Source organism: Natrix helvetica (genome assembly GCF_964273705.1).
Source record: "Natrix helvetica genome assembly, chromosome: 1".
In the NCBI taxonomy this organism is placed as follows: Eukaryota; Metazoa; Chordata; class Lepidosauria; order Squamata; family Natricidae; genus Natrix; species Natrix helvetica.
The window spans coordinates 175426993-175451935 of NC_138548.1; the positions used below are offsets into that span (position 1 = coordinate 175426993).

The following is a 24943-nucleotide window of genomic DNA, read 5'->3' on the forward strand; positions in this document are numbered from 1 at the left end:
GGATTTCAACATCATGTTTTGCTACAATTTGTTTTCCTGCGTTTTCTTGACTAAGCAACATTGGTTGGTTTAATTGGATGGCTTCATCTATAGGGTAGAAGCAGTTGAAAACTTCCAAAAACCCATGAAGTCCCCCTGATGCAGTCCAATATTTTAGCATAGGTGAAACCAAGTTAGTGTACTTTCGTAGTTTCCAGAATTCCCCCCACGACAAGGCTTAGATTATGTCCTCAGCCAGTACAAGGTCTCATTCCTATATGCAGGGAAATTAGAATGGATCATGATTGCTTATAGTAACACTTCTTCATTAATACCTTTTCTATATGACCAAATCAGTACCAAGTCATCACATGCAAAGCATGCAAACAGTTCTGTATTATTTTTAGAAATAGCATGTTAGAAAAGGCCTGGGTGGGTCCTGTTGTATGAGCCACAGTGGCCCAGTGGTTAGAATGCGGTACTGCAGCTACTTCTGCCAGCTGCCTGCAATTTGGCAGTTCAAATCTTACCAGGCTCAAAGTTGATTCAGCCTTCCATCCTTCCGAGATGGATAAAATGAGGATCTGGGGGCAATATGCTGACTCTGTAAAACCATTTAGAGAGGGTTGTAAAACTCTGTGAAGTGGTATATAAGTCTAAGTGCTATTGCTATTGCTACTAATTTCTTATTGGAAGCCTTATTTCTTTATTATGTTCCAATGTTACATAATGTAATATAATTCATAATGCCATAAGCATCAGATTGGCCGCTAGGAAAACAGAATGCAAACTATTGCTCTGATCCAGCATCACTCTTTTTAAATTCCCATAGCACACTCTATACAAAAATTACAATGTTAGTATAATTCTCTTACTATTTAATCACAATATAAGTAGAGTTCTATGAGAATGTTAGTTTGGTATAGTAGTTAAGGCAGCAGGTTAGAAACTGGATGGGAGTCAAGTGAGTTTTACTCCTTCCTAAAACCAGCAGGCCTTGGGCCAGCCACTGTCTCTCAGCCCCAGTAAGCTAGCAATGGCAAAACCACTTGCAAAAAACCTGCTGAGAAAATTGCAGGGACTAAATGTAAGGGGACACACACATACAAGCAGACATGTCATTTACACTATTATGTAGTTATTTCAATAAAATACTACAGAAATGCCCGTCTTCCTTCCAATGGAATCTAAAACAGTTTGAGAGGAAGAACGATCTTAAATAAAACTGTCAGAAAAAAACGTACTTATTCAAAACGCTCTATTAAAAAAATGGAAAAGGGATCCAAAAGCCATAAAACGGATATTCTTACTCCATTCATCTACTTATGAAGCCCCACTGAATTGAGAAGGCAGCCTTTCGGAAGCCTTACACGAATGATGGACCTCCTCACTCATGATCCCCAGCAAAGTCGCCTTGCAAGGCTGCATTACCTTTTATTTTATGTACACTGAGAGCACATGCACCAAAGACAAATTCCTTGTGTGTCCAATCACACTTGGCCAATAAATAATTCTATTCTATTCTATTCTATTCTATTCTATTACGAAAGGGCACGGAAAGTTCTTCAGAGCTAAGCCATTCGCCCGTCCACCCGGATGTCCCTCGCATCTCGCCCCCCGTCCCGCATTAAAACTTTCGAGCGCTTGAACCGCAGCGGCTGCTTCAGGGCGCCGCTGGGGGTCGCTCGCCTCCCCTTCGCGCGAACCTCGCCTGCCGCAGCGGAGGTGTGGAACTAAGGCGGCGGCGGCGGCGTGGCCCCGCCTCGAACCGGCCGACTCCCTACCGCGAGGTCATTACCACGCCCCCTGCTCCTGTGAGGCGGGGAGGGGCGTGGTCGCTCTTGCTGCAGGCTGAGTTCCTCGGGAACAGGCTGCTTTTCGGAGGAAAAAGCCGGACGGATTCCAACCTGAGAGCGAGAGCGCTAGCTGGAGCTGGGCAGCCCCAGGAGCGGTCCCGCTTTTTCCCACCCACCCCTGCTTGCTGGGGTCGAGAGGCGCATCTGGACGGAGGCGAGGATTGCCTAGAACGAGAAAGGTGCGGAGAGGCGCCGTCCCGCTTGGGCTCAGAGTTGGCTTTTGTGGTGTGGATGGTCTGGCGGGTATCCTTATCCTGCTTTTCTGCGCTCTCTTCCTTCAGGTGCTCCGATTGCTGGGCTGTTCTGCTGGTGGCCAAAAGAGGGGCTGGGGAGAAGTGGGGACTGAGAGAGATGTATGGTGATGGGCACAGAGGGGCTTTGGGGTGGGAACTGGGGGGATTTCAGGAAACCAGTGGTCACAGAACGAAGATTTGGCGCCATGAAGAGGAGGGAGGAGGAGGAGGAGCAGGGACGATGTCTCGGAGCCTTCTGGGTTAAAGGTCTTGCTAAGAGGCAGTCCTGGCAAAGGAAGCAGAAAGCTGCAGTGATTTAGGCAGGGACTTTTGGAATAACGAGGGGGGTCGACTTTGGAGAAGACGGAAAAGAAGGGGATCTGGGGGGGGGGAGGAAGAGCAGAGGACCGTCTTTATTCTGTGGTGCATGGACGACAATTAAACCGGTTGCGGACAGGAAGCAGGCGATGGAGTGGCATGAAAACCTTGCAGGGCTGAAGAATGGGCTTCAGGAATGCAAGATGGGATCAGGGAGAGAGAATGGGAATAAAGAATTGGGGGCGAAAGAGGAGGGACAGGGGCAGAGTATATTGGGTGGTAGGGAAGAGACGGGTAGTTTGGATGTTGGAAGAGCAGGTGAGATCTGAAGGGACAATTTAAGAGTGCATTTCCTGAACGTTTAAGTGAAGCTGGAGAAGAAACGTGTTGCAATTATCTACATTTTTCTGAGAGGAAGGTTGCAAGCTGTTTATGATTTTCTCCAGGGAAAGTTGGATTTGGATTACAGTAGTTCGTTCTCTGGTGTCCTTCTCTTGCCTGCCTGGTCTTTGTTTAGTCTCAAGGACTCTGTATGTTAGTGTGTGTGTGTGCATGTGTTCTGTCCTTTTGTGTGTGCCTGGTGCCTGCAGAGGGATTGAAACCAGATTCTAGGATTTCAGATTTCAGTCTGTTAAGCCCTGAAGCGATTTAGGGTGTGCTTCCAATTTTTGATCCTTAAGAGTTGCTTTGTTCAGGATATCTGTGCTTGATTGGGGATTTGTTTTAGTGAAATCCAGAGGTAACAATTTAGTTGCAACAAGTTCTCTGTTGGCTGAGCTGCAACATGGCAGTGAATAAAGTTGCTGCTGCTGGCGGACTCTGTATTCTGCCTCTGTTTTTAACTGTGATTATCAACTTCTTTGCAAACAGAAACTCAATTCAGTAAATAGCTGTTCACAAGCCTATCCTTGAATGGGGGTGCAATTGTGACAAAAGACTTACCTGTTTTTCTCAGAAGTTCGAACTTTTTCCTTAAGAAAGCAAGTATATAATTTCTTCCTATTGCCTTCTTCATTGTATTCAGATATACACACACCTCTAAAGAGCAGCTTTTTCACAAAGCCCGTTGGGATAGGATCAGTTCTATTCATTATCTGAGAAAGGGTGGTTAGCCCAGATGTGAGGGGATGTCTGTCAAAAGGAATTGAGGGGTCCTTGTTCCTTAGTTGTTTAATATTTAACACTGTCTCATGATATCATTTTTCTAGAGCTCTTTCATTCTCTTCCTTCCACAGAAGAATTTAAAAGATTAAGACAGGCTTGCAATTAAGTCAGTAGAACTTACTTGCCCATCTGTTCACACTTGTGTCGTCATTTAGTCCATTCTGCCTTCCTGTAAGAGAACCAGCTACTCTTCATTTTAGGAGGATTTCCCTAAAGTCTATTCTTTGTCTTTGTAAGAAGACTGCCAGATGATCTATAAGCAATTTGTTTATCAATCATGTGTAATCATGATCTCTGTTACCGTCTTTAAATTGTTTCTACTTGGACCTCTGCCTGTTTTCTCTACTTTATCCAGTTGGCATCTTTTTGTCTTCCATAACTTAGTGGAAATTCATGGATTGAAATCTCTTGCATCAGTATCTCAAGCTAGGAATGTTGCGGACATTCCTGGGAAGTGAATAAGGCAGTAATGAAACATATCAGCTATATTTGTGACAAATTAGTAAAGGGGAGAAGATACAGAACAGGGAAAGTAATCAAGAGAAGATTTATTATTTGTAAAGAGGATTTATAGATGGGTCTTTGCTATTTATCTCATCACAACTGTAAGATGAGTTGGGCTGAGAAAGTGGCTGTCCAAATGCTAAATCAGCAAGTTGTACCAATTTGAACTAGCATCTCATTGATCCAAGTCCAATACCGTAACAGCTTTAGAATGGGTCTCAAATTCATCTTCTTTCCTTTTGAGGATAACTCATACATATTATAGATTAAGTACGTTAGAAGTATGTGCCATTGAATTCAGTAGAGCTTGTTCCTCTATAATTGTGCTGAAAATGACTGTTGAACAGATTGCAATACATTACATTTTATCCTACATTTTGTATACTCTATGAAGCGTGCCTACCCTTCAAACATTTATTGCTTAAAAAGTGATGACTAGTGTTCGCATATTAAGCTGTAGTGTGATAACATTTGGTTTAATATGGACTGAGATATTCTTGTAAAAACAGTGTAAAAGAAATGTTAACTGTCCAGAGATATTAACTTTTAAGTATTTTTCTTAGGGGTAAAAGCTACAGTAGGTGGGGATTATACTATAAAGTTGTTATACATAGGTGGAGCTAAATTTTCCAGTTTGTTTTTTTAAATCTTGTTAAGTACACACTGTAGATTACGTAGTACATTTTATTTGCTTTCCCACCATTCTTCGTTGACAAATAAATCTTCTATTTATCACTATTGCGATATAAGTAGTGATACAAAAGGCTACAAAAATGTGCTTGAAAGCTGCAAGTTGCCTACCCTAATTTTAATGGAAAATGAATTGCGAAGTTATGTGTGAAATATTTGGTTTGTATAATTGGATTTGGGATGCGGTGGCTCACTGGCTAAGACGTTGACCTTGTCAATCAGAAGGTTGGCAGTTCAGCATTTCGAATCCCTAGCGTCGCGTAATGGAGTGAGCTCCCGTTACTTGTCTCAGCTTCTGCCAACCTAGCAGTTCAAAAGCACGTAAAAATGCAAGTAGAAAAATAGGGACCACTTTGGTGGGAAGGTAACAGCGCTCCCTGTGCCTTTGGTGTTTAGTCATGCGGGCCACATGAACCACAGAGACGTCTTTAGGCAGCGCTGGCTCTTTGGCTTTGAAATAGAAATGAGCACCGCCCCCTAGAGCCAGAAACGATTAGCACCCATGTGCGGGGGAGCCTTTACCTTTACCTGTTATTGGATTACACAATGCAATTTGAGTAATTAGTTGCGTTTATAAAGAATAGTTGCCAAAACATATTCGCTTATAGTTACATATGCATTAATATATAACCATCATTTTGTTCATTTTTGAGGTAAGCAACTTTAGACAAAGCAGAGCAAAAGTGTAAAGTATAGTAACTCAGAAGGATTGAAGCATAAAATATCAGATCAGATAAGATGAGCCGAACCCTGACAGCCAATGTTAAGCATTGCATGTACTTTAGGTCCTAAGGGTCAGGAAGGAGGTTGTATGGCCTGTTGAGCTGTCTCGATTAATTGTTTCGTTCGGGTGTATGCTTAATGAGCATTGTAGGTTTTTTAAAAAAAAATTGCACCATATTTAGTTCATACTAAATAACTCATATTTTTCTTATTTCTGCAAACCATTATTGTTCCATAGTTCTCCTACACTGTTTTTTGTTCCTTAAATTCATTACCTTTCTTTTTTGTAGATCTCATCAATACTATCCAGCCACAATTTCAGTCTTCTTTTTCTTGATTCATTCAATTTGCCTTTATATATTAGCTGTCTGATTTGATTCTCATTCATTTTCACCATTAGGATCAGACTACTTCACCGTCCTTTTTTTTTTTTTTGTACTGGCCACTCATTGTTTAAATCAATTTAGAATAATTTACAGCCATTCATTCTTGATGCTATCTCTTTGTTTTACCATGCATATTTCTCAAATACCCCATTCCAATTACATTCAATTTTATGTGTTCCCTGTTATAAATTAAGTCTCATTTTCATAAAACTAGTTGGCTGAATTAAAAGAACAATATCATTTTAATACAAAAATATGCATGTTTTCAAATTCCCAAATAACATATCTGTTACTACCACATGCTTTTAAGGTACTTATCCATAAATACATTAAATAACCAAAGGATATTATATCTTAGCAAGTATCCTCTGCAAACTCCATGTAGTAATAATAATAATAATAATAATAATAATAATAATAATAATAATAATAATAATAATAATAATAATAATAATAAATTTAAATTTATTAGCCGCTCCCTTTCCAGACAGGACTCGGGGCGGCGTACAATGGAGCATATAAAACATATACAACACATAAACATACATATATACAGGACATACATGCACGGAGGAGGTAACAAATTACATCACATGGACAATTAAAAGTCACCATTAAAATACCCCAATTGTAAAACACAATTTAAAATTTAAAATTTTAAAAGAACTGTCAGGAGGAGTAAGAAAAATTTACGGTTGAGCCAGGCCAGATAATTGAAAGAGGTGGGTCTTCAGCTGTACACGGAAGGAGCGGAGATCGGAAGTAGTCCTGATGTCACGGGGGAGGTCATTCCACAGGGCTGGGCCCATCACAGAGAAGGCTCTGCTCCTGGGTGTCGCCCCCCGACACTGTTTGGCGGACGGCACCCGAAGAAGTCCCTCTCTGTGTGAGCGGATTGGTCGTAGGGATGTATGGGGCAGGATGCGATCCTGCATGTAACTAGGCCCTGTGCCATGAAGCGCTTTAAAGATCATAATCAAAACCTTGAAACGCACTCGGTAGACTACAGGAAGCCAGTGCAGCTCACGCAGGAGAGGTGTTACAGGGGAGTATCTAGTCCTCCCCATAATCACCCGCGCGGCCGCATTCTGGACCAACTGCAGTCTCCGAGTGCATCTCAAGGGAAGCCCCATGTAGAGAGCATTGCAGTAGTCCAGGCGAGACGTCACTAGCGCATGGGTGACTGTGCGTAGGGCATCCCGGTCCAATAAGGGGCGCAATTGGCGCATCAGGCGAACCTGATGGAACGCCCCCCTTGCCACGGCTGTTACATGGTCATCCATGGACAGCCGGGCATCTAGGAGGACGCCCAAATTGCGCACCTGTTCCATGGGGGCCAGTTGCACGCCCCCGATGGCCAGAGATGGAAGCAACTGGTTGAACCGGGAGGCCGGAAGCCACAGCCACTCCGTCTTGGAAGGGTTGAGTTTTAGTCGGTTGTCATCCATCCAGACCCGTACGGCCTCCAAACACCGGGACATCATTTCGACAGCCTCATTGGGGTGGTTCGGGGTGGAAATGTATAGCTGAGTATCATCAGCATACAGATGATATCCCACCCCAAAGCCACGGATGATCTCGCCCAGCGGTTTCATGTATGTGTTGAACAGGAGAGGCGAGAGTACCGACCCCTGAGGCACCCCACATGTGAGTGATCTCCGGGTCGATCTCTGCTCCCCTGCCAACACACGTTGCGTCCGGTCAGAGAGGTAGGAGCCAAACCACCGTAGAACGGTGCCCCTGACTCCCAGCCCCTCTAGCCGGTGCAACAGGATACCATGGTCGATGGTATCGAACGCCGCCGAGAGATCTAATAGGACCAGGATAGAGGAACAACCCCTATCTCTGGCCCTCCAGAGATCATCAACCAATGCGACCAAGGCCGTCTCCGTGCTGTGCCCGGGTCGGAAGCCGGACTGGCGCGGGTCTAGATAATCATTCTCCTCCAGGTGACGTGGGAACTGTTGTGCTACCACACTCTCTACAACCTTCGCTAAAAAAGGAAGGTTGGAGACTGGACGATAATTGACTAGGTCCATTGGGTCGAGGGAAGGCTTCTTGAGCAGGGGCCTCACCACCGCCTCTTTCAAGGTGGTCGGTAGGAGCCCCTCACCCAACGAAGCGTTCACTAGGCCCAGGAGCCAGTCGCGTGTAACCTCCCAGGATGCCAATACAAGCCAGGAGGGACACGGGTCCAATAAACATGTGGTAGGTCGCAGACGTCCACGCAACCTGTCCAAATCCTCGATGGCAACCGAGTCAAACTCCTCCCAAAGCGGTCCCTCAAGACTCGCCGCGGGCGTCTCAGCTGGACCACTGAAAGGGGCCCATCCCATCCGGATTTGAGCGACTTTGTCCTGTAGATATTTCCCAAACTCCTCTGCTCTGCCCTGCAAAGGGGCTTCCCGCGGTCTCTCAAACAAGAGGGAGTGGGTCACCCGAAACAGGGCGGCAGGGCGGTTATCTGCGGACGCAATAAGAGCGGCACAATATTGACGTTTGGCCGCTCTTAATGCCACAAGGTACGTCCTCAAATAGGCTCGTGCCTGTGCTCGGTCAAATTCGGAACGGGAGGATCTCCAACGACTCTCTAGGCGTCTCTTGTGGCGTTTCATCACCCTTAGCTCCTCGGTGAACCAAGGAGCCAGGGTGGTTCGTCGCCGCAGGAGAGGCCGCAAAGGCGCCACCCGGTCTAGGGCCCCGGTAGTCGCACTATTCCATGCGTCTACCAGGTCCTCGGGGGCGGGTCAGGTCCACAGGAGGTGGCCCAAGCTCCGTCTGGAACCTATCTGGTTCCATCAGGCGCTTGGGGCGGAACCATCTAATACCTTCCGGCTCCGCCTCCCCGCAGCGGGGTGTAGCACCAGGGAAGTCAAGCCGGAGAAGTGAGTGATCTGACCATGACAGGGGAATAGTAATTGGATCCCCTATTCCCAGATCACTCGTCCACTGGCCGGAGACAAAGACAAGGTCCAACGTGTGGCCTCCCTCGTGAGTAGGGCCCTGAATTAACTGGGTCAGGTCCATGACTGTCATGGAAGCCATGAACTCCCGAATCCCCTCAGATGCTTCTCCCATCGACGGCAGATTAAAATCCCCCATCACTACAAGTTTGGGGGTCTCAACCGCCACCGATGAGATCAGCTCGAGGAGTTCAGGCAGGGCCGCTGATGTATAGCGAGGAGCCAGGTATACTATCAGCAGGCCCAACTGCCTCCCTGGGCCCCATCTCACGACGAGGGACTCACACCCGGATGTCTGTGGCACAGTGAACTCTCTCGGCTCCAAGTCTTCCCGGATAATCACTGCTACCCCACCGCCCCTTCCCTGGGCCCGAGGCTGGTGAAATGCTCGATAACCTGGCGGGCACATTTCCACGAGGGGTAAACCTCCCTCGTGGCCCAACCAGGTCTCGGTTATTCCTGCGAGGTCTGGCTCCCCCTCCAAAATTAGATCGTGGATGAGGGGGGCCTTATTAACAACGGACCTTGCGTTGCATAACAGCAGTCTCAGGCCTTGGGTCTGTAGATCCTGACCACCTAGTATGCAGGGGTTGGTACAAACGACCGGGAGTGACCAAAAACCCCGGTCTCCCAACTGACTACGCGCTCTTGATCTGTCCTCGCACCTGCCCCTCCCCACGACCGTTGGTATCAGAGAGCCCTGCGCAAGAATGCTATCTTCCCTCTCCTCCCCCACTCCGCTCCCTCCTCCTTCGATCACACCTAGGTGCCTGGCTCTCCCATCCCTCCTGACCTGTCCCCCCCCATCCCTATAACCCCTTACAACTTTTAAAAAACATTTAATTAAAAAGCCCCTCAACGTGCGCTTCCTCCACCTCTCTGGGTTAATGAACCCGTCCTCAAGGTGGGCCCTCGAAAGGGCAGGAGGCCATAGCTGCGAGAGGGGGGAATCTCGTAGCTGTAGTAGGTCTAGCCTCGTATATAACATAATTAGACAGGGCCAAGTTCATCAAGTGGGAGCTGTAGATGTTAATATGTATCAGCGGCCGCAGTTCCCACTAAGGGGATGGTCCTGGCAAGAAGATAGTCCAGGCAAGGGGATAGGCTGATGAAAATAGTCCATATCTGGATGGAAATGATGTCAGGAAGGGCATTTTGCCAGTAAATGCTCAGCTCCATTCAGTTGCCCCAACTCTACCCCAAATCAAGGGAATACAGCCATCATGGCAAACCTATGGCACACGTACCAGAGGTGGCGCACAGAGCCATTTCTCTGGGCACGCAAGCTGTCACCCATTGCTCTTTTGGGTTCTAGCGCGCCAGCCAGCTGGTCTTCACGTGTGCAGGAGAGCTGGAAACCAGAACAGTAGCCGCTGTGCACATGCGCACTGGCCATTTGGTCTTCTGGTTTCTGGCATGCATGCACATGCAAAGATCAGCTGATTGGTGTGCATGCACATGCTGGAAACTGGAAGATCATCTTCTCAGCGCGCACATGCATGCCGGGCGACTGCTCTTCTGGTTTCCAGCAGGCACGTGTGCACTCCCTTTTCAGCACTCAGTGCCGAAAAGGTTCACCAACACTGGATTACAGGGTCATAAAAAGAAAAAAAAACCCACATTGTTATTGTGTACCCTGAATGACATTGAAGCATTTACTAGGAATATCATTTATTCTTAACCTTGCTTTACATCCATTATTATGCCACTCTTATCATATTCAGCACAACCTTCAATTCCTTGCTTACCCACACAAAAAATTATCATTGAAGCCATTCACTTTATCAGATGCTTTCTCTAAATCAACAATCATATAGTAGACTCATTTTCTCACATTCATCCATTTCTCATTTACCTGCTAAATAGCAAAAATCAGGCCTACACATTCCCTACCTAGCAGAAAGTCTTACTTACTTAGTGTGCAAATTTTGCTTTTTTGGCATTTTTCAAAACCTTGCAGTCAGAACATTGCCCAACACTTCCCCAGGCTCCATTGACAAACTATTTTCTCTTAGTTTTCTGCATTAAGTTCTGCTGCCTTTGTATAGGAGAATAATAGCACCATTCTTCCAATCACCAGGCAAAGTATAGTTTTCACATGCTTGTTAAACACGTTGCACAACCACCTTGTGAACAAAACACTTCCATATTTTAACATTTCTACAATTACACTGTCTATACTTTTAGTCTTTCAATTGTTCATCCTTATAGGATATATGATTTTCTTTTGACGAACACTTAGATATCTATTTCAATTCTAATTTTTGATTTGTCATTATCATTTCTATTCAAATCCTTGATGGACACCTTCTCAGTATTTTTTCACTCCAGTTTTTCTCAAATAATTCCACCCCTTTGTTTTTAATTTCATTCACTCAGCTGTAAGATCATTCTCTCTCCTTTTCACTCATGTCTTGCTTCTTTTAACCATTAGTTGCCTGCTTTCTGTACATTCTTTGCAATTATCTTTCTGTAGGCAAGAAATAAAAAATAGTTGCAAAGAGTGACCGTTGTCAGCAATTCATTCCAGTCACAGTATAATGGTAAGGATGCATAGATCTTACAAACTATACATTTCACAACTGATTGCCTTCACTGCTTATTTGTTTTATAGGAAAGAACAGTCAATATCCTTTAGCCTCAACTCCTGAAGATCAACTCCTCTAGATTAGCCTTCTGCTATGTTTTACTCTAAATATTATGGATTAATTTTTGTTCTGAGATATTGACTATTCTTGTGTTCTGTGAAAAGCTGTTTCTCCAGAAATATAGTACACAGTAAAGAAGGTAGTGTACTTTTCATAGTATCGTAGATTAGAATGAGACTTTTAGATTATGAAGGTCAATACTTTGCTCAGTGTAGAAATATAAATTAAGCATTACTGTCTTCCCTCCCCTAAAACATCCAAAAAGGGAACCATCTGTCCCAGTGATTGGAATATTGTCCAATGGTTTTTGTTTTTATGATTTTTTTTTCAAACAACAACAATCAGAATCTTATCTGTCTGTGCCTTAAACGCATTATCCTATACTCTACACACTGAAAGAGGGAGGTGTGTGTGTGTGGGGGGGGATCTTGTCTATCTTCTGTGCAATAACCTTTTATATATTGGAAGTGTGATATCTTATTTATTTGACAAATTTATATGGGCACCAAACTCACCCAGAGGTGACTCTGAGCAGCGTACAACATTAAAAACCTGCAACACGAATACCCATACCTTTCCCCACTATGGCAGCAGCAACACAGTTATTTATTCCTTTCTATCATCTTTTCTCAAGGCTAAACATCTTCAATCTCTCCTCATAGGATTTACTTTCTAATTCTCTGATCATCCTCATTGCATTTCACTAAATTTTCTCAAGTTTCTCTGAATCCTTCTTAGAGATGTTTGATGTGTGATCTGAACTATAGCAGAATGCAACAGAATAATAATTACACACAGTTTCAAAACAATACTTCTGTTGATACAGCCCAAAATCGCATTTGCCTTATCTAGCAGAAATGTCACACTAATGACTCAAATTTGATTTGTGGTTGGCTACTGTTCCAAGATATTTTGCAGGCATCCTACATTTGATTTTTGTTCCTAAGTTAAGAACTTTGCATTTGTCTTGGTGAAATTCCTTTCTCCTTCCCTCCTTCCCTGCCTCCCTTCCAGTTCCATTCTTCCCTCCTTCCTTCTGCCTCCTTCCTGCCTGCTTGCCTTCTTTCCTCTTTCCCTCCGGCGTGTCTGCTTTTCTTTCCTTCCTTCCACCTCCCTTCTGCCCTTCTTCCCTCCCTCCCTGCCAGCAGCTCCTCCAGCATCCCAGCTGGAAGCAGCAGCACAACAGTCGCCGTTACCAGGGGCGAAGGGGTGGCGGTGGCAAGATCGGGCGACTGCCGCCCCTTTGTCCCTTCCCCAACAGCGGCTGTTGCGGTGGAGCTTCCAGACGGAATGCTGGCGGTGGAGCTGCTGGCGGGGAGGCGAGCTACGCGGTGGCGAAGACGGGCGGTCCCATGCTTCCCTCCCTCCCACCCCCGCCCGAGCAGGCTTCTTGCACAGCTCCAGCCCGCGGCTCCAATGAAAATCCACAGTCCGAAGTGCTGCCACTTCCAGGCGGCATATATTATGACTTGCCCACGCCTTCGCCGCCGTTGCACCCAGATGGAAAGGGAGCCTTCACGCCCCCCTTTACGGAGCCTCGCGCCCCCCCAGGGGGGCGCGCCCCACTATTTGAGAACCGCTGCTTTAATCTATTTTTGGGACCTAATATGTTCATTTTGAATTTTATTTCTGTCTTGTAGTGTATTCACTGTCCTGTTCAGTTTTGTATCATCTGCAAATTTAAAAAGTCCTTCAACCTCTCCCTTCAAATTGTTAGTAAAATATTAAAGAACACCCAATTTACCTTTTGACTTTTGAAAGCATGTTGTGAAACCATCTTTCAAAATGGGTAGGAATGGCTGTTATATAAGATTTATATAAAGAACAATTCTGGACATATGAGCACATTTCTAAATAAAACACCTGGCTGCAATCTCCTTCCATTTTTATGCGAACCCAGGGCATTTAAAAACAATAAGGGTGAAACTGGAATATGCCACATTCCCCCACCCACTCTTTTAAAACAATAGCATTTACTTGAATATTTTAAACCATTCAAGAGTATTCCATACACATACAGTGATCCTCGACTTACAACCATTCAATTAGTGACTGAGAGTTCCATTGTCACTGAACTAAGTGATTTATGTAGTGCCCGAATTTTGATCATGTGACCATGGGAATGCTACAAAACTCAAAAGTGTGAAAACTGGTAAACTCACTTTTTTTAACTAGTTTTTACACTTACGACTGTTGCAGCATCCCTATGGCTACATGATCAAAATTTGGGCACTTGGCAATAGGCATGTATTTATGACCATTGTACTGATCCGGGGTCATATGATCACCATTTGTAACCTTCCCAACCAGCTTCTGACAAGAAAAGTCAATGGGACAAGCTGGATTTACTTAACGGCTGTGTAATTCATTTAATAATTGCAGTGATTTGCTTAGCTGCAGCAAAAAAGTTCATAAAATGGGACGAAACTGCCTTGCTTAGTAATGGAAATTTTGGGCTCAATTCTGGTCATAAATCAAGGATTACCTGTACTTTTTTTTTTGAAGTCAAGTTTTAAAAAATTTATATATAAGTATTTTGAATACAATGCGTTGTCCAGGCATTTCATTTTACAGCAGGAACACACCCACCCCAGATATACTGATATAATAATAATACATGTAATAACTATAATCATATTTATAATTATATTATCTTATTTATGATCAGATTAATTCTATTAGCGTACTTATAGTTATAAAGCAACATTCATATTTTACTTACACATAGCAATGCTGTTTCTTCATCTAATTCCTATCTCTTATCTAACCATTGATAAAACCTATTCCACAATAAATAATACTCTGTATCTTTTTTATCTTTTAATTTCAATTCAATCTATTCATCTCTGCACAATCCAGTATTTTCCGAATTATATTTTCATCTGGATTACCTGTACTCAGTGTCAATTCTAATTCTCTATTCTGCAAACATTTCTGTCACAGTTCTGGCGACTGTGATGTTCCATCGTTTCTGTTTTTATAATTACAATCAGAATGAAATAATTGATTTTGGGGGAAAGTTGAGATCCTGGAAATCATGATTTGTAGTAGCTGGCCCTCAGGTTTATTTATAGTTGTACATTTTAGAATGACTTCCCCAGGAAAGTGTATAGTTACAGTGATTCTAGGACAAATGCATAGTCAATCAGTTTTATGTTTCAAGTATTTTTTGTACATAGTATTTTATCCTATTGTCTGAGGAGTTAAAATGGTCTGTTTTTGTGTGCTATGCCTAAGATAGCTATAATTTTATTATGACACATGCATCTTCTATGCAGTCTTTTTATATCTAACTTATTGCTTAGTTAATTGTGTTTTAGGTTTTTTTTCAAAATAAAAACCCAGAGATATTAGAAGCTATTAAAGTTACTGAATTAATATTTTAACAATGGCAGTGCCACTTTCATACTTTTGCTTTGGATAACTTGTACAGAAAAAGCCCTTAAATATTTTGATGGAATGCTTCATGATTCGTTTAAACACTCTTCAAGTATTCATCTGAATTTTTGGAGGGCTTCACTCTAGGTAGGCAACAGCGTTATATCTTTAGCTCTGTTCACTATTCTTCTCTTCCCTGCGTATAGCTTGGCTATATTAAACTTTTTGTACTCACCTAGATTTAGGTAAGTATACATTCCTCTATGTAATCTGAGATCTAAATACACTCTTCCATGTAATTTGAGCAAAGTATTGGATTGTATGGAGAACCATACTTTCATTCAATTGAAGCTGAGTACACTACCCTCTCAGAACATTCAGCTCAACGGGTGGAGGTTGGGAGAGGGATAAAGGGGAACATTATTTTCACAGATTAAAGCCCCTCAGATGTTCAGATCAAAGCGGAAGAGAACTACTGTATTTTTTGGAGTATAAGATGCACCGGAATATAAGACACACCTTAATTTTGGGGGAGCAAAACAAGAAAAAAAACTTTCTGCCTCTGCCATGATAAATCTGTCGTGTTGTATGAATATGTAGGGAAGAGGGTGGTGGATCTTCAACCGGGCATGCAGAAGGTGATGAATCTGAAACAAAGGCGTTCCAGGGGGCAGAGATAGCGGCAACTGCCTTATGTCTCTTGTGCAGCGCCCCCTTCACCAAATGCGTCCTGACCTCCCGCTTCCCAGGGCCGCATCGGGAATCAGGCTCTGACTGAGGCAGCAAAACGCAGGGCAGCATGTTTATGAGATGACAATATCCAGGAGGACTGAAGTGCTGCGTCTCTATTGGGCTGCAAGAAATCCAAGCTTTCATTGCCTACAGTTATAGGTAGGAAGATGGGGACATCTCGGGAGTGGAGCCTTCGGTGCCAAGTCCCTCTTCTGTCCCCATAAAAATCAACCCTAACCCACCTCACCCCCTCCAGTTAAATATGCATAGGGTGATAGATTTGTTTTAAATGGATAGAAAGCTTGTTATCAAAATCCGAGTGGAAGTGAGGATCCCTGCTGCCTGGAACCACCCAAAAATGCAATGCACGGAGGCTGACGGATGGGTGGGTGGGGCTACATTTGGAGGGGTGGGTGGGGCTACATTTGGAGTATAAGACGCACCCAGATTTTCACCTCGTTTCGGGGCAGAAAGGTGCGTCTTATACTTATACGCACCTTATACATCCAAATGTATTTAATTGTTTTATATTATTGTATTTTTATCTGCATTTGACTGTACACCACCCCGAGTCCCTTTTTGGGAGAGGGGGCGGTTTAGAAATCCAAGAAATAAATAAATAAATAAATAAACAAACTTCAAAAGATACGGTAATCCAAAATATTTTATTCCAATCCATGTAGGAATAGCCCACTTCTCCTTTGGGGATTAAGTAGAGATGTACATTGGAAGACCTAAAGGGCCAATTAGGGACAGATCATCATGAAAAAAAATTGGACGATACAGTATGTTGTTACTAAGAGTTGACACTGACTTGACAGCACATAATCAGGGATGTGTAGCAGTTTAAATTTTAAAAAGCTGCTTTGGAGCACACAGTGTTTCATACATAGCCTCTCTCTGGAAGCCATAAAAAAACCCAGCTGCTCTTTAGAGTTGCAAACAGATGCTTTGTGCATGTCCTTGCGAGTTCATGTATCCCTTGTGGGAATCAGATCTGAAGCACGACACAGCCCTAGGACTAAGTTGCTCTTTGCAATTAAAGGTTCATCATTTTTCATCTTGCACATAGTGCAGCTGTTCACGTTAAAATAACAAGAGATGGCCTTCTGAATCTTCTAACTGGACTAGCCATTTTGCTACAATCTCAACAAGTCTTATGCAGAGAGTTTAGGAATCACTTTGGGGGATTCTTTTAAATAGTTTTACAAGTCGCCCATGGTAGCTGTGTAAAAATACCAGCTGCAGAGGTAGGAATAACAATGACATAGTTAACATAATAACATGAATAACAATAACAAAACATAGTTACTGACTTGAGATGTGGTGATACATGACTAGATAATTCTGTAATGAGCTTCAGATAGCACAAGCAAGTGGCAGATAGCTACCTATTTCTAAGATCAATAGGATCTTACACCTTTGTTTGCTAATCAACACATGCAAAAATGCTGAAGGAATCTGTGGAATTGTTAAGCCTGCATTTTTAAAGTCATTGACTAAGTCCTAGCTATCAGTCCAATCTCTGGAAGGAAAGTGAGATAAGAAATGTCACTGTGATCTTCCTATATTCAGTTTATCATATTGAAGTACTTCATGTCTATCCACACTCCTGTAAATATTTCCTTCAAATACTTTTTGCATAGCCCAGTGATGGTATGAGTGTCATCAATTTGACTCTTATGCCATGTGGGATTGACTCATTAGTTCAAACATCTTGTGTTAGCTGCAGATAGTTGAATTTATCCCATTTTCAAGCATTCAGGAAACTTCTAAAATTGAAATTCCATCCATGATGGAATGATAAAATTGAATAGAAAAGAATGTGTTTGAGTCACAAATAGAATATTAAACAAGGAATATGAAATACTACATTTCTGGTGGTCACTGAGAGTTTATCCTTGTAAATATTGATTTATGGCTAATTTCTGATGCGATTTTAACTGAACTTCCCAACTATCTCAGTTTTCCATTCTTAAATATTGATCTTTTGGCACTGTTGGCAGTGAGTGATTTTATCTTATTAATAAAGGAGAGCCAGATTGATGTAGTGATTAAGGCTAGAAACCAGACATTATGAGTTCTAATCCTGCCTTGGGCACAAAACTAGTTGATTAAATTTGGGGCAATCCCTCTCTCTCAGCCCCAGGAAGAAGGAGGCGAAAGGCAAATCTGAGAAACATTGCCAAGAAAACTCCGTGGACTTATCCAGGTAGTCTCCAAGAATCAGATACCATTGAACAGAAGAGAAAAAACAACAACAACAAATTTAATCCTCCACCAGTCTGCTCATTCATTGCACACAATTCCTGATTACTGAATCTATGATTAGCAGGTGAGCTGTTTAAATGAGACTGCTGTCTGTCTTTGAAAAAAAAAGTACATTTTCCCCATATAATGTGAAGAAAAGGGAAAGAAGAGATTTACAGAAATCAATTACAAATGACTTACTCTCATTCTAGATTGCAGTTGTCATAGCCTAATTTCTCTTTATCATTTCTCCTTCTGAATACAATGTCCTTTACTAAGAAGCTTTTTTTATTTCTCAAAATTGTTCTGATGATTAAGGCATTTGAAAACCAGCCAAGCCAAGCCCTTCTTGACTATAAGAACTATACTTTCCTGTAAAGGAGCCTAATGTTATAAAGCTAAGAATTGTTTGATATTGTAATGATAAAATTATAAAGTAATATGAAATGGACATCAGTTCTTTCTTTTTCTTATAAACATAGTAGAACTAGTATTGCTTTTAATAGTGCAACATTGTGCTGGTCTTTGACCGAAATAAAGACTTGAGTTGATTTGAATATGTACCATTTTTTGTTTGCTTATTTGGGAAGGGTAGTAAAATACTCAGGGAACAAGTGTCAGCTGATTCTGAATTTTAAATAATAATCATATGGCTTAATTATAAATGCAAACCATCCCTGTGAATTTAGTATATCGTGTGATCATTTTAGTTCAGTTAAACATGGATTGGGGAGTAATGAAAAAGCAGCCTTTACATTACATATTTCATGACTGAATTTTGCAAACCATGCTGTTACTCTAACCTGGTTTAATTTTGGGATTAGCCTCTGTTTGTCTGTAATTCAGTGTGTCATGTATGCGCAGGTAGGGATTTATTAACAAAATTGCTCAAGTGTCTGTGTACTTGAGCAATTTGATAATTGCTGGATAATTGTTATACATTTCCAGTGTTTCTCAATGTTGGCAACTTTAAGATATGTGGAACGCAACTCCCAGAATTCTGGGATATACCAATAAGAAATACTGATTTTGAGATGTTTTAATAAGCTGTAGGAATAAAGTAGAATACCATATTAGTCTGTGAACATTATAGATAGATTGTATGCTGTGATGTTTACTGGGTATTATTTTCATCTGAAATAATACGGGAAGGGCAGAAAGAGCTTTTATTAATTTTTCAAATCATCATTTCAACTATTTTGAAAGAAAAATCTCAATATTGAATATTGTATTATTTTGTAGTAATGAGATCTAGCCTAAAAAAACACTGTAATTTAATGGTACAGATTGGCTGAAATGTCATAACTGATGCTCAGCTCCTCTCTTTTCCAGTCCTTGTCTTACTAGTCATGTTAAAATTTGACATCTACATGTAAGAAATAGAACATATCTATCTTACCTTAAGGGTTGGATGAACAGCCTTATTTTCAAGGCTTTCCAGAACACCATCAGAGCAAGAATCATATAGATGTGGGGAGGGGAAATCTCATTCCAGAGACCATATGTATTTCTCTTCTGCAACAGGAATGCAAATGCAACCTTTGAAGTGCAGATCAAAAGCTAGATTGCCATTTAGCTTTAATCTTAAAATGGTGTAACTTAAACTTTTCTATCTCACAGTATCCTAAGAGGATAGAACAGAACTGAAGAGCTCAAATCTTGTTTAAATGTAAGACTAAAAAAACCCTACAGAAACCATCAAATGAAGAGGTTTGAAGTTTTGTACTTTTTTTGTTTTTTTAAAATATATATATATTTTTTTGTACAAGTTTTGTACGCTTAACGGAATAAGCTCCCGTTACTTGTCCCAGCTTCTGCCAACCTAAGAACCACCTTTGGTGGGAAGGTAACATGCTGGCCACATGACCATGGAGAAGTCTTTGGACAGCGCTGGCTCTTTGGCTTTGAAACGGAGATGAGCACCACCTCCTAGAGTTGGGAATGCCTAGCACATATGTGCGAGGGGAGCCTTTACCTTTTACCTTTAATATCTGCAGACATTAGTATTATATCTTATGAAAATGGCTTTCACTCAGTAGAAGATAAAGCTGGGAGCAAGATTTTTATCTGATGTGTTTTATCCACTAAAAGGCTGAATCTGCTTTAAATTAGCATTCTGAAGGCATTCCTCAACACCTTTGCTCCACATTCCTGAATGTTGATGGCTATGCCTCTGTTTTTGTTTTTGTTTGCATTCGAATACTCTTCCACTATGAGACTGAATTAGTTTAATGGGGTTTAAAGAAAAGCAGCTCCCGTGTATTGATCTGATTGATCTTCTTATTTTAAGTTAGTTTTTCTTCCCCCAGCTTAAGGAAACCCTTGCAACCCTTTGTTCATTGCCACACAGATGCTGTGGTAATTCTTGAATTTTTTAAAGGCAAATTCAAAGAAACCCACATTTGCCTTAAAAAAAGTTGTATGCCTGCAACATTTTTCTTAGCAGTTCAAAATATTCTTCTGTAAAGACTGAAGCCATCTGGCCATGTGATTTAACTGTGCTCATCCACTGACATGAAATATTTTTTGCAACGAGGGGGAGGGGGACCCTTTGATCTACCAGAACATGAAAAGCTCAATAGCCAAAATGACTACTTAACACTGCAGTGTTAATATAAAAAACATGCACCTGGATTTGTAGAGCCTTAGAATTAATAGGAATCCATAAGGGCATTGAAGTTTTATTATTGCAGAAATCTAGGCTAAACAGTTCCCAAGACATAGCTCTCTTGCCTGGCTTGAACACATCTAATGTTGGGAAGTTTTTTTCCCTCCTAATATTCAATTGGAATCCATCATTCTGTGTCCTGCACTCAAACAACAGAGAACATCATTGGAAATTCTGTATCATTTTCTTTCAGGTATCATGTATATAAACAATTTAATTTTTTGATCATGTACATTGCCCTTTTCTAAGAAAATTTCAGTTTATCTGAATCTTTTTTAAAAAAATATGCTGTCTCGTATTGATCACATTACTTTAAATGGTGTCTGACCAAAGTAGAATAAAATGGAACTATGTTGTGGCTGGCTGGGGAATTCTGGAAGTTGAAGTCCACAAGTCTTAAAGTTCCCAAGTTTGGACACCCCTGTTGTAGTGAAACCACAATTTACTAGAGCAGAATGCAGGGGATTTGAATGCAGGGGATCACATTTCTGCTGCTGTTTGTATCTTTGTCATCATAACAGCCTCCCTTTTATGGAGCTTATAGCCCACATTGACTCACCTTGATGAAAAATATTGACACAACCTATAACCATGTTGTGGTTGGAAATAAGCAACTTTACTTATGGTGACTTTATAGGCAAGTACTAACCATGCTCCCTGTCAAGCACAGCTTCTTTCAATTGTTGGATGTTCAACTTTGCACCAGATTTGGTGCTTGATAATTAAAACAGTAAACGGTTGAATGTCCATTATAACCTTATTTTCTAAGGCCATAGTAAATAAGGTTATAATGGACATTCAACCGTTCACTGTTTTAATTATCTTTTGTGGGCAAGACGAGCCCAACTTAAGACCAGCCTTTTGTTTTAGATTTGTATTTCCTAGAGCCATGATGGTGAACCTATGGCACGTGTGCCACAGGTACCATGCCTCAGCTCAGCTCCACTGCACATGCATCTGTGCATTGGGTCTTTGCCAAGCATGTGGGGGGGGGCTGGGTGCATTGGGAGATGTGCATTTGGGGAGCTCCCTCCAAGCCCTTTTTTGGTCTCAGGAGGCTGCAGGGAGGCCTGCTAGGCCCAAAATGGGGCGCGGGGGTATGTGCGGTGCATGTAGCTTGGCATTCAAGGCTGAGTGTGGGAATGGGTACAACATTTGACCCACCTTAATTGCTGTGTTTCTAATGTATTGTAAGATAGGATTTTATTGAAGAAGAACAGCATCCCAAAAAACATGTAATGTTCTCATTACCAGGAAGCAGAGTTTGTAAAAATGCAAATTTAGAAGAAAAATATGAAACATATATTGATGGCTTGCATATTCTTTGCATATATGTGGCTTTTAGTACTCAATGCAAATCTATTTAGTGTATCATTAACGGAAACCAATAAGATATAGAGCACAAAATATTTTATCATGATCCGAGCAAATGTGTGTTGGGGGAACACATTTCTCTCATTTTGCATTTACTAATTATAGGTTGAATTTAAAGTAAGTTACTTTTATTTTTGTGAGTGTATAGATGAAAATTCTGAATTGATTCTTGTGTTTCCATAATATGTCAATGCTGTATGTTTTTCTTTGCTGTTCAAACTGTATATTTCATTGAGAAAGACATCCTTGATTCATTGAAGTTATGACATAAATATTAATTGTCTCACCAATATCCACAAATCTGTGTCACACCAACAAAGTAAAATATGTGAACCCAATTACTCCTGTACTTCACTTCCCTTTAGTTGGCATTTCATTATTCTTTTCCTACACTACAGTGTGTTTGGATAAGTACTAGACCCTATGCAGGGCATAAATTGAAGCACTTTGAAGTGCCCCCAGGGTCTCTACTCAAAACTGAAGTGATTTTAGGGCATGCACACACATGATTATTATTGAATAGAAACCAAAGGGATGCTTTTTTATACACCTATATGTCATTTCTTTGTATCAGAATAAAATTCAGGTACCTGATGACGAACCATAAATGTATTGAAATATAAACAATAATGAATATAGTCTTAAGATGCAATAAGACTCTAATTTTACTCCAGCAAACAAGCCTATCTCTCATTGAAAAATTAATGCACTTCTGAGATGTGAATATTATGGATTTTTGTAAGGGCAGATTCGTGGATTTCTTGAAAAGTATAAAATAAAATTCACATGTTTTAAGATTGAATATTCCAATGTGAATACTTACTGTAAATTATATATATGTGTGTCTAATAATTCGTTGTTTTTTCTGAAGCTGAATTGAAAGAACAGCTAAAAATACAACTAGACCAGGGGTGTCAAACTCAAGGCCTGCGGGCCACATTTGGCCCATGAGGTGCTTAGATCTGGCCTACGGGGCCACTCTGAAAACAGCGAAGGATTGGCCTGCGGTGACTGCCAGCCAAAACAGAGCTCAGGGAGGCTGCGTATGGCCTGCTCAGGCTCCGTTTTCAGCTGTGATGCCTCCTGCAGCCCTCTGTCAGTGAAAACGGAGCCCGGGGAGCCCCACATGCCCCATGGCTCCATTTTCGCTAGCAGAAGGCTTCAGGAGACCATCACGGCTGAAAACGGAGGCTCAACGAGTGATGTCAAGCTGGCCACGCCCATCCTGGTCACACCACCACCACCCCGGCCCCCCAAGGTCAAACACAACTGTGATGCAGCCGTCAATGATACCTCAAAGGCAAATGAGGAGAAAAGGAGAAGGTGGCCAAAAGAAATGTGGGATCTGCTGTTCACTTGTATTTAGCTGGAGTGTGAATTAGCTCATGCATTTGCAATTTTCCTGCCTTCTTCTGTTCACCCTTACAGTTGCCTCTTAATGCTTCCCTTCTCCCATCCCATAGATTCCTTTCTATTATCTCTCAGTGGGATCATTTTACACTTTTTTGCAGTTCTATCCCCATATCTAAGACTCTTTTCTTTAGAATTGCCTGAATATTTCTTGCTTGCTTTCCTCTTCCACTTCACACTACCTGTTCTGGTTCAGATCTCTGTGGGTCTGTGCCATGTGCTCATGAGTAGTTTTGCCTCGACAACAGAAAATCACTTAACATATACGTCCTTAATGTAACTTAACATAAGGTTAGGAGTTACAAATGAAGAGTGTAACCAGATACAGTCAGAGAAGGTGAGGAATACTTAGGGATTCGTTTAGAATCCTGGATTGAATTTTTATAATTATTGCCTTTACTTTCTCACTCTTTTATTGAATTGTACTAAAATGAAAGATGAAGAAAGTAGTATATGCGCCAAATCAGAATTTTAGAGGTAGTTCTGAATTTACCAGTCAATGCTTGAGGTTTAGGCATATACCATATTTTTCAGAGTATAAGACGCACCAGAATATAAGACGCACCAAGGTTTTGAAAAGGCAAATTTTAAAAAAAGAATTAGGTAGATAGAGGGAGAGAGAGAGAAATACAGTAGGTAGGTAGGGAGAGAGAGCGAGAGTAGGTAGGTAGGTAGGTAGGTAGATAGAGGGATAAAGAGAGAGAGAGAGAGAGAGAAATACAGTAGGGAGGGAGGGAGAGAGAGAGAGTAGGTAGGTAGGTAGATAGAGGGGAAAAAAAGAGAGAGAAATACAGTAAGTAGGTAAGGAGAGAGAGAGGGTAGGTAGATAGAGGGATAAAGAGAGGAGAAATACAGTAGGTAGGTAGGGAGAAAGAGAGAGAGAGTAGGTAGGTAGGTAGAGTGATAGAGAGAGAGGGAGAGAAATACAGTAGGTAGGAAGGAAGACAGAGAGTAGGTAGGTAGGTAGGTGGAGGGAGAGAGAGAGAGAGAGTAGGTAGGTAGGTAGGTAGATAGAGGGATAAAGAGAGAGAGAAATACAGTAGGGAGGGAGGGAGAGAGAGAGTAGGTGGGTAGGTAGATAGAGGGAAAAAGAGAGAAATACAGTAGGTAGGTAGGGAGAGAGAGCGAGAGTAGGTAGGTAGGTAGGTAGATAGAGGGATAAAGAGAGAGGAAGAAATACAGTAGGTAGGGAGGGAGAAAGAGAGAGAGAAATACAGTAGGTAGGGAGGGAGAGGAAGAGGGTAGGTAGGTAGATAGAGGGTTAGAGAGAGAGAAATACAGGTGGTAGGGGGAGAGAGAGAGAGAGAGAGAGAGAGAGAAGATAAGTAGGTAGGGAGAGAGGGTAGGTAGGTAGATGTTTCCAGGTATATTTATCCATGTGCTGGAGAAGGAAATCTCTGAAAACCTAAGACTTGTTTCTGCTGGCATAGCACTTGATCAATGTAATTCTCATCAATCACGCAACTAAAGAGCTTTCTGAAAAGAAAAAAAACAAAGTTTTTGCACTCTGCAAACCTCCCCAAAACGGCCCGTTTTTCTTCAAATAAAGGGCATGAATAGCCTTGGAGGTGCTTGCAGTGTGCTCCTACGTGGGGGGGGGGGGGGGGGAAGAGCAAAAAAAAATTTTTATCCAAAAAATTGCATGCATAGCCTTATGGAGGCTTATA

The 24943-nt window shown here is 41.9% G+C and overlaps 1 protein-coding gene across 3 annotated transcripts in view; it reads left to right on the plus strand.

The window, feature by feature from the left end:
• The first annotated feature begins 1813 nt into the window (after positions 1–1813).
• MYO1B (myosin IB) overlaps positions 1814–24943 on the plus strand; it is a 142006-nt gene continuing 118876 nt past the window's right edge. For all 3 annotated transcript variants that reach the window (XM_081934991.1, XM_081934992.1, XM_081934993.1), the window contains exon 1: positions 1814–2014. The gene's annotated coding sequence lies outside the window, so the exon portion shown is untranslated. The remainder of the gene's footprint in view (positions 2015–24943) is intronic.